The sequence below is a fragment of the Lepisosteus oculatus genome, chromosome 14, assembly GCF_040954835.1.
Source record: "Lepisosteus oculatus isolate fLepOcu1 chromosome 14, fLepOcu1.hap2, whole genome shotgun sequence".
In the NCBI taxonomy this organism is placed as follows: domain Eukaryota; kingdom Metazoa; phylum Chordata; class Actinopteri; order Semionotiformes; family Lepisosteidae; genus Lepisosteus; species Lepisosteus oculatus.
The window spans coordinates 5,587,846-5,599,172 of NC_090709.1; the positions used below are offsets into that span (position 1 = coordinate 5,587,846).

Below are 11,327 nucleotides of genomic sequence, written 5' to 3' on the forward strand. Positions count from 1 at the left end.
TGCTTTCATTTCATTTACCAAATTGAATTTTTGCTCTTTTAGTATTTGTCTAGAAGGCTTTCTGAAGTCAGGAAGCCCATTTATTTGGTGAAAAAAGATTCTGTATTGATATTTTTCATACAACATAAATAGGGTCTTTTATGAATTAAAAGATCTTGCACTTGGAAATCTTGATAAAGCTGTGTGCTTCCATACACTCGAGCAGTTTTGATTCCTAATATTTGACCTTAGGTGTGGGAATGGGTCTTTTTTGCCATTTGATTTCAAATTGATCAGCACAGTATAGAAAATAGACCCATAAAGCAACCTCAGCAGTGACAAATGTCACTGGGTCACTTGGGTTTATACGTCGGGGTCCGGTAGTGAAGCTCCGCTCCTGTTTAGCCTCCGAAGCCGTACAGGGTGGGCCCTGGCGCTTCAGCGCGTACACCACGTCCATGGCGGTGACGGTCTTCCTCTTGGCGTGCTTGGCGTGCTCGGTGCAGGTGACGTTCTCCAGGAACACCTTCAGCACCCCGCGGGTCTCCTCGTAGTTCAGCCCGGAGATCCGCTTCACTCCCCCACGGCGAGCCAGGCGGCGGATGGCGAGCTTGGTGATTCCCTGGATGTTGTCGCGGAGAACATGTCTATTATAGATCAAAGAAATATTTTTATAGGTGTAGAAACTAGTAAATAAAGCCAATGATTTGTTTTAGAAATGTATTCTTAAAATATACAATTATTCACACCTGAACAATATGTAGTTCAAATTATACATTATATACAATATTGTATTCAAATGTCTAATCATCATAAAAAACACAACTAGTAAACTTCAGTTACAAATTCTAGTAACATGGCAATATATATAGTAATGACAAACACAAACTAATTACATGAACACGCTAATATTTAACTCAAAACCACATTTCGATTCAAAATAAATTTTTAAAACTTACAACTTCTTTATTTCCACGAAAATATTATTAATGTAGCACAAACGCTACTTTCTAATAAAGACCGAAAGAAACTGTTTGTTTTGTGTCTCATGGTGATCCTCCTCTCGATACTAATGAAATGTTTATGATCCCTCGAGAAATAAAAGGAGTCCATTTCCGCCTGGAATGATTGATGCCCCATCAAACATTTTGTAATATCCCTGGAAGTTTATACAGTAGAATCCTGGTTCGTGGCTTAAATTCAAGGTAAACAAGACTAAGGAAATGAGTTGGAAACTTGATGTTGAAGTGGGATTTAAATCACCCATTTCAAATTTTCTTCATTGGGCAGTATGTGCCAGAGAGCAATGCTGTGGCATACATTCGATAGCTCAGTTGGTAGAGCGGAGGACTGTAGTGAAATCAACAGGGAATCCTTAGGTTGCTGGTTTGGTTTTGGCTTGAAGGAAGGTGCTTTTGTGTACTTTAATCAAAGAGTTAAAAAAAGCTAATCTGTTTTATTCAGACATTGATCAAAAGCTCAATAAACGACGAAGCAAAGGCTCCTGTTCCGAATTCAGCCCACGTCTGATTGTCTTGTTTTGGCCAAGATCTGATCTTTGAATTAAGGGACTACACTGTCTGCTTTGTAATTCAAAAATACATACAAATGTCAAGTTTTTTGTAGATATAAAGGTGTTCTCTGTTTTCAAAGGATAGTTACTTAATTGGTATAATGATTTGGTATTGATTTGGTATCGTTGTATTATAAAGTTTGTGCTTTCTGTGTTTTTATCGTATTGTGAACTTATTTTTTAAACAAATGCTAACAAAGGCAAACACGGCACACATCTGTTTATACCAGCGGTGAATTGTACATTTTTATTAAGTACAAGCTACTGTGCACTTTTGGGAGTATAACAGGTTTGATATAAAGTGGCAAAAATCTAAAAGGGGAAAAAACCCCAGACTGCATGTAAAGCCCTCATTGTGACTGTTTTAGATAAAAATGACGTACTATGCACGAAATGTTGCAGAAACACAATCTGATATTTTGATAATTATTATTTTAATAATTTGATCAAATTGAGGCCAAGGATCCAAATCTTCAGTTCTGATTTTTTAAAGTGATATCTTTCCTTCCTGTCGTGGAAGTCACACGATTTGAGCAATTGTTTTTTTTTACGTTGCGATCCAAAGAGGCTCAGACGCACAGTCTAACAGTAACCAAACCAGAATGGATTCTGCTGGGAGCCGGGCTGAGCTCATTCTCACTCCCTGTGCTGAAAACAGAATTATTTCTTCCCCGAACATCGTCTACAGATCACTTGGGCGCTTTTAACCTTCTCGCAGCTACGGGCGAGACTGACGCTCACGATATGAAGGCACCAGGTGGTACACCTTCTCTAACTCTCACAATCGTGACAGACTTCGCTTTTTTAAAAAAAAGTAGATATAGCCCTGAAAAAAGCATTAGCTTTATCAGTTTTTACATTAATCTATTTTGAATCAAAGTTTGATTTTTTTATTGCATTTTACATTATAATAATAATCATCATCATCATGATTATTGCATACACTTATATAGCGCTGTTCTGGATACTCCCCTCAATGCGCTTCACAGGTAACGGGGACTCCCCTCCACCACCACCATTCTCCTGAATGATCACAGAGAGTCAGGACCTCGGTTTACGTCTCAGCCGAAGGACGGCACCTGTTTACAGTTTAGTGTGTCCCCGTCATTGTACTGGGGTATCAGGATCCGCATGGACCGCAGGGTGTGCGCCCAGCGACAGAAACTAGACGTGTGTCGGGCTCGGCTGCATCAGGACAATGACGTCACGGGGACAAAGTAGAGGAAATCAAAACGGTTCTATAAAAGACCTGTGTCAGCTGTTGGTTTGCAGTCTGGGCTCTAAATCCTCCGATCCAATTTTAAATCTCTCTAATACCTGAGCTGCGGCTTCTTCTGAGAATGTATTCGTATACTTATTATGTGTAAGTGTATAGATGAAACCTTTCATATATTATTCAGTTTTAATCAAAATGCTTTACTAATACAAGAGAGAAGTATAGTATGAAGGATGTGACAAATTTGTGATTTCTTGGAAAAAAACGGTTTTTATTTGCATTCGAAATGAAGCAGAATTTTAGCGTGACACACAAACCCTTTGTCTTTTTTAGAGAGTGATTTTTAAACAGACAAAAATGTAGAAAACGTGTTTTTTTTAGCACTTCAATAGCATTGTCAGTGGCGTAATGAATAACGCGTCGGGCCTCGCGTCAGAAGATTATAGGTTGGCCTGCCGTCTGGCTTGTTGCGTTTATACCACTTACATTCTTTTATATAAATGAACTCCACCTGAAAGCTACAGAAAACACTTTGGGTAAGTTGTCTGCAGCCTCATGCGAATTTCGACAACTTACCCAAAACACTGTACTGTCTGGAGATCAGCTCCAGCTCTGAACTCAATTGCAATGAAAAACCATGCGTAACAAAACTGTAGAACAGCTGAACTTGTGCTCAGTTCGGTGATGAGGGTTCAGAACTGTCGTTGTTGTAATTAGCATGAACTGCACAGGCTCTGAATTAGACCATGTCAATTAGTCTGATCAGTGTAGGACACGTTAATGTAGAATTATTAATAGGTTTATTAGTTAGTTCAGGTTTACCCACCTGAACTAATGTAGAATTATTACTTGGTCTCTTGTTTGTATATAAATGAACATCTCTGACAACTTAATGTTAGTTTTACGATGTAGGTCAGGCGTTGACATATGCACGAGTATATGAAATGTCTCACTCCTGATTCAACTCATGTTCTATAGGAGATTGGCGATTCCTCCTGTTTCTCGTACAACCATATCAGAACAGAAGCCCTTGTCACCCAGCTGTGATTCAAGATTGACTCGCATCTTTATCCCTTTTTTGTTCGTGATCATTATTTTCTTTAATTATGATCAATATTGAACTTTTTCAAAATGAAATGACAATAATCAAACATGTAGGCAGATTTTTGAAAAGTATTCGGAATTGACAGGGTGCCCCTTTGGAACAGTCGTCAGAAAATGTGAGAAACTGAAAGTTATGTAAGCTCTCACACAAAGCATTGAAGATTGGAATCTGAGTGTAAAAAAGCTACCCGTCTCCCAGTGATAGGCAGGGATACACACCATGACTCGAATAGACTCAGCGAACTTTAACACCTATGATATTACGAGTGCTTTGCACGTGTCGAACTTCAAGGAAGGAACTACTACAACAGTTGTGGACATAATTCAACACCACCGGCAAAGTCCAATGCCGGCAACTTCTGAGAAAATAATGTTCACTCATGGAATTTGGTCTTTGAATGGCTGGCGGGAAAATTAATTTATACTCCTGTTGCACCCTCAGCTGAAACATGTTAAAATAACAACGCAGATTTGTTGGAGAACCTGACAAGAATTATTGGGTTAGCACTGTATGTATTCTTGTATATTTACTTTAATTTTAATATAAATGTAAACATGCATGCTGTATAATCTATTGTAATTTTAAAATGTTAGCTGAGGATGCGAGGAGGGCTATTATACCTTGTGAAACATGCAAGGAACTGTAAAAAAGGCTGGTATTTGAAAACAATTGGCGATCATAAGAAAACCACAATTTATGTGGTATTATCATCAATATCCTTCAAAATCTACGTTCAAATGAAGGATTTGAAGAAACTATGAAAAAGCAACTGTAGTAGCAGAGGATTTTGATTTTTGCATTTCAAGTCAGTAGATCACTGTAGATTTGCACCCCTATAAACAGCACAAAGGATGAAACCCACCTCCTTCGTTATTGCTGGTTGTGCCGGTGAAAGTAGCGTTTGTGCTATTGAAAGCATCTCGGAAGATAAAGGTGCAGTCACTTCCACATGTCATGATATCATTAGATCCGATGACAAGAGCTGAAGCCCCCGGCATTTTCCAAGGCAGCAATGTGAGGAAGCTAAGCATGGGAAGGTAGTGTGGCCGAGCGGTCTAAGGCACTGGATTTAGGCTCCAGTCTCTCTGGGGGTGTGGGTTCGAATCCCACCGCTGCCAAATGTTTTAAGACCTGCAATACGATCAGTCAAACTGCTTTTTGTTAGGCTGCGTAGGTGTTTAGAGATAGACTTTCTAAAAGACAGGCTGTCAGCTTAACATCAAAGCAGAAAAAATATTTTGTTTTCTCTACAGAAATTCTCTTTGGCACGTTCAGCTTTATGTAGGGAACAACGTCTGCCGAGATCACTTTTGAGGCAGTGCACATGATAGTATACCGGCAAGTACATTTACTGTAATATTGGCTGTGGTGGTGAGCTGCTTTTGTCTGTGAAACTTTTAATTCTTCACGCCGAATCGTTGGCAGGAGTAAAGCTTATTAAATCTTTGAACATAGCGCTCCATCAGAAATACTTTGTTTGGGCTCAAAAGAGATCAGAGGATTAACTTCATGAATTCACATAGCATACCTTACAGGAAAGATTTAAAAGGGCAATTGATTGTGCTTCCTGATGATGTTCCTGTGGTTTCTTTGGGTACAAAGGTGAATGTTCTTTGACGTTCTGCTAGAGTATCCACTGGGTGGGCTTTATCAATTAGCTCGGTGTAGCGGCGAGGCTTATTAATAAGGGAGAATTAAGTGTTTCTGAGCTTTCCCAAATTAGGCCTCATCTCTCTGTTCATCTCTGTGGTGCAGCCACAGAGAAACTATTCATGCAGGCTGATTTAAGGTTTCCTTTGATAAGGTTTCCTAGGACAGCTCCCAAAGGGGGATGCACTTAGCTAAGCCTGGCTATCATGATCAATGGTCATCCATTGGCGCCTATCTGTCTAGGGAGTGCCAGATGGACATCTGGACTGCATTCCTAAGTGTCAGGAGTATGTGACTCATATCTCACCTTGATCAACCAATCAGGGACTGGTAGGGCCGAGTAACCCACGTGGGACTCTGATGCCCATGGAACTTTCAGCCAATCAATGAGCTGAAGTTCCTCCAGGTAAAAACAGGCAACACAGAGAGCCTGAGAGATTCAGTAAGATTCTGGAGAGGGTTCTGTGGACTTTTCTAAAGGGAATTCAAAGGAGAATTCCAGGGCAGGACGGCCCAGGAGCAGAAGGCTCCCAAGGGCAGGACATTCTCGCAGCGCGCCTCCTGACCATCCTGAGACTCAGCCTGGACAACCACGGAAGGGCCAGTGTGTCCGAGTGCCAGAACTTTCCTTTGTTCTAAGAGTCTAGAGCGGAGGTTGGCAGAGAGTAACCAGAGGATCCATCCGAGGTTAGCACCAGCAGCAGGCCTCGTGAACAGGTCAGAACTGTGGACAGCTGAATCACTATTCAGAACTAGCTCTTCATCAGGGTCAAACCGGTCCTCTTCCTGACTTGCTGGGATCCACAGTCATCTTTTCTCCTGTGCACAAACTTTGCTAGTTAAAGCCAACACTAACTAGCCGGTCAGTGAGCATCAGGAGCGCACCGTCGTAAGCTGCACAGCACAGCCTGGCACCTAGCCAGAGAGTGCGGATTGGACAGCAACAGCCTGCAACTGTTTCTTTGTGCCCGCAGGAGATCTGAATCCCCAGAGATTGGATGAGTATTCAACTTCAATGCATTACAGCTCGAGAATTCAATTGTTATCCCAACCAGTTAATATCAATTTAATTCCTAAGAGTTATGTACTTGTTTTGAGTATCTAATGTAGAAGTTATAACCAAGTGCATTTACGAAACGGTCTAAATGAATGATATACTGAACGTATATCCTCTTGATATATGTAACTCTTTGTAACTGACTGAATATATACCTTTTGTATTGTGATAACCCTCTCGATTAGATCTGTTAGGTTTATATGCATATTCTATGTATTAATAAATGTATCCTCGTGTATTAGTACCTGTGTGTGTGTGTTTTTTCCTGTGCTGTCTTTTAAAACATATATGATCACGAGTTTACAGATTTCTCCAAATAACAACTATACATTTTAACCCAGCGGTTAGCATTCCTTCAATCCAATAGTTTTACTCTGGGTAAAAAGCAGCGCAATATACAGAGAGATGATATTCAAATATTTCAACGTTCTTATTGGATTACCTGTATGGAGATATCACTCAGAATTCCTAATATGATTTTGAGTTCAGTTTTGCTTTACTACTTTCAGAGTCTTTTATTGACCTTGCTGAAGCAGAGAAGTGACATAATCACAAATGCGACCTACCTGTGCTGCTGTTTCTGGTTAATAATGCTTATTGCGAGGAAAAAAAAAACAGCTCCTTGCATTAAGAGCAAGAGCAACCAATGGGCTCTCTTGTTGAGTTGGGTTTTTTCCGTGGTGCTCTTCCTCAGATGCAAAGTTATTTGGGGAGCAAAGACCTCTGAGAAGGAGCTTGAATCCGTCAAGAACTCAGAAATTCTAATATCGCACTACCGTCTTGTGTACAGAGATCTGCTTCTTCCTTTTTGAGTGTTTTGGTGTTTAAGAGCACGCTTCCTACCTCGAATGAAAGTTTCAGGAGATGTGTTACCTGATCACACATCTGTGCCATAGGGGATGTAGCTTAGTGGTAGAGTGCATGCTTTTCATGTATGAAGTCCTGAGTTCACTCCCTGGCATCTCCAGATGTCTTATGTTATTGTGCTCTCATCGCAATCTTCTGTTGAGTGAAAACTCTTTGCTCGTGTTCATAGAGAGCCAGGTTTACACAATTAAATTCAGTCACACACGAAGTGCTACAGTCTTGCTCTGCTGTTTTAAATGTACCTCCAAAGCATTTCGTTCTGTTAACTACCAAATGATTTGAACTAATTTTACGTCATATTCAGGAAATCCAGAGAAGGTCATCAGACTTTTAGTGGCTGTTGAAGAAAACACCTGTTGAATCTCACCAGGGATTTCTTGAGAGATCATTCAGCGAGCAAGTCCTCCCTCTGGACTCCAAACATTTTGGGTTAAACTGTTATTCACATACTCTAACGAAGAGAAACGTTAGTGTCTTCCAGTGTGTGAGCCCATTTCTCAAAAAAAAAAGTTATATAAATTGAATTGTTCTACTTTTTAGGCTTGCATAGTCTAATTAATATTTCAGTTAAATCTTTTTTTCTGTAGTAACATCAGTTGATATTAATATTAGTCCTGATTTATAATTTTTTGTCATGGTTGATCTTAAATAATTTTGTAATTAGTTTCAGTTTTGAAAAATCATGCAGAGAAGCTACCAAAACTGGTAATGTTCATATAATGTGTAATGCAATAGCAGCATTTTGGGTTGAAAACAAAAAGTATATCTTGGTATGAATCCTAACACTTCATAGGCAGCGTTCTAGGACTTCTCGCTTCAGATAAAGTTGTCAATACATCATAGATTTCTACTCAATCAATATCAGCAGTGTTATCGCTACCGAAAGCTAAATATAGATCCTGGCAATACTTCGTGAGATCTTCGTAAGAAAATCCAAAATACTACGGAAGGAATCAAATTTATATGTTTCTTTGGATCGAGAAGATGACCATTATGAGACTCAAAACATGCCTGTCTTTTCTTTTTTCGAGGACAAATGGATTATTGAGGTGTAAAGATGGGTTCAAAACCAAAATCACCTGCTATCGCTGCTGTTTCTTCAAATCCTTCAAATCCTACAATTGTGGTTTTCTGTTAATTGCCAATTTGACTGTAATTACATCTTCGTTTACAGATGTCTTGCATCTACAGATGCAGCCATTCAAAATGCGTGGGCGATACCGCATTATTTTGCGGTACGCTGTACGCAGTCTACCGCAAGCTACCGGTAAATACCGCGAGTTACCGTAAATTCTCCTATAATACGACAAGCAAAATAATAGTATCCGGAATTTTCACAAGGTGGAGCTAATAAAGCTCAACCTCTCATGTTTGAGCTGTGGCCATCAAAGTCTTTAACGAAGATATTACTAATAGTACTAATAATGAATGACCTTGGACAAGCTGTAAGTGTAAACTCAAAGTATTGCCCTGGTCAACATTCTTTTTTTCATTGACCGTCTTTGTAAAAGTAACACCACAGCATTTCGTAATCACGCATTTGTTTCAAATCATGCAAAGTACAGTGATTCACCATGCCTTTCACATGCTCATAAAAGAGATTGATTTAGGAACATAAACATATTACCATATGCAAACTGTACTGTATACAGTAAGTATATGTATATTTAACGTCTTAACTGTGCCCGTTTAAGTATTGAATATTCATATCTAACTTTACCACTGAAGGGAAATCTTAGTAGCTGAGCATAAAAAGAATAGGAGCATACTGCAACGCGTGTGAAGGCCATAAACGATATTAATTTTGGAACATAAACATACAGTATATGGCTGGACTCGGTACTTTAAAGAAAACATACACGAAACATGGTTTCATTATGACCAGAATCGGTCTTGAGATATTTTTAACTTGATTTACAGTATTTGAGAGGTATGTCTTAACACCGATACTACAGTGCTTAAGTACTGCTCACGTATATGTTTCTAGGTTTATATTATGCATTTCATACGGTCAAATTACTTTTGAGCAACTAATAAGAAGCGCGAAACGGTATGCGTTTTAGTTTCGTTTTGTGCTGGGACCCGTGGATTGATTAGAGATATCAAGTACATACAAGTCATTTTTTAAATCTTTTAGTTCGTCTTGTAAAAATGTTACGAGTACATCATCTGTCAACAATTACACAGGTTCTGTTTCCATATTGCGGGTTTTGGTTACGTAATATTATTTTCTAGATTTCACGTTGTGAATATATGATTTGGGCAAACAGAGCCGCAAAGAAGTACATTATGGGTCGTTGTTTTTTTTTGCAGTTTTATCTAGAACAAGCGATGCTTAAACCTTTGTCTGATTCTTGTGAAACTATCCACACGACAGTTACAGTACCTAGGAGTTGACTTCAGTGATGTCACTGATGGGATGTTTCTAAAAATCCATCCTCTGTAAAACGTCTTCTCTAGTTGTCCTGCATATGTATTCGCTAATGAAGCTGTGTGTTCTGAGCCTGGATCTCTACATTTCTGTATGAACCAGCTTAGAGGGCTAAAGACAGCTTGTGTTTAAATTGAGTGTAAGGCAATTTATGCTTCTAAAGTTATGGTCAGCATTTTTTATTGTACTGTGCTGTAAACTTGTTCTGTGCCTAATTACATTAAATCTGTAAATCTGTACATTGTCTGTCGATAATATTTCTGTATTGCTTTTTCAGCCCTCAGCATGTGACCGCGCCGGTGGCACTGTTCCTGACTCAGATACATTATTTTATAGCGTTTTTACACTGTTGTCAAATCTGGTGGCGCTGTGTGTTAGTTTCCTGACTCCCATGTCACACAGTCTGTGATTGAATCCCATGGAACTATAACTTCATTTTTTAACAAACATTTCTTTGAAAAAATGAAACGTTTCCCTTGGTCAGAGATTAAATAAAACCTCACTCGCACCAAACAAATGTATATTTCTAAATATCACAACATGATCGAATTTAAGTATTTTTAATAACAATGAATAGTCACCTATGCGTTACAAAATATACATTTATATTGATTTGAATCGCGTTTTGATTTAAATCGTAAACGCGTGTTTAAATATATGTGTTTAAAGGCGATATACTGTATAAAAGCGCTGATTCCTATGGAGTGTGTTCCGCCGGGGATTAAAAAAAATTATTTTAAATAAGCTGATAAAGCTTAGACTAACTGTATTCTAGCCTGTATTACAACAGAACATTGGACAATGCAATGTAAATTGCAAAAATGCATGTGTTCCGCTGGGGATTCAAAAAAATCTTTTTTAATCACGTATCTAAGGAAAATTGCAGTATAACTTTGTTCATGCACAAACAGTGGCATGTTACATTATTAAATTGGGTGTCTCCTCTTGCCAGAAAGCTCTAAACGAGTACAACCCCCCTCTCTGCGGGAGTGCTGGCTGTGAAGAATTAAATCGGTTTCACAGGTATTTTCAAAGTAGGAAGTACAGTACTTACTAGTTAAGAAAGCTAGGCTCCTCAATGAAATCGCTTTAACATGCTAATGCATTGGTGTAACAGTCCGGGCGTGGCAAGCTTCCAATGTCAACTCGACTTGATTGGAAGACAATGAACGTATTCTAGCCCTAAATGAATTAATAGCAAACATGGTTTACATAAAATACATTTTTCCAAGAAAGTTTATAATAATACGATCTATAGTTGAAATCTGAGCCTAAATATAAAAAAAAGCATTTTCAGAGAGCAATCACGCTGTGTTTATGTAGAAAAAGCGATTAGGTTTATGAGCAATCTAATTACCTATTCGCTTAAAACGCTATATAAAATAAAGTTTATTTAAAGATGAATGATAAGTGTTGCAGTTTAAATAATTTTCGTAGTAGGGCTTGGAC

General features: G+C 38.8%; 2 non-coding genes across 2 annotated transcripts; both read left to right on the top strand.

Annotated features, from left to right (window-relative positions):
• The first annotated feature begins 24 nt into the window (after positions 1–24).
• LOC138243762 (U7 small nuclear RNA) lies at positions 25–80 on the top strand. The gene has a single exon (XR_011192380.1). It is a non-coding gene; the product is annotated as a U7 small nuclear RNA (small nuclear RNA).
• A 4,829-nt stretch (positions 81–4,909) lies between these two features.
• trnal-uag (transfer RNA leucine (anticodon UAG)) lies at positions 4,910–4,991 on the top strand. Its single transcript has one exon. It is a non-coding gene; the product is annotated as a tRNA-Leu (tRNA).
• The last annotated feature ends 6,336 nt before the right edge of the window (positions 4,992–11,327 follow it).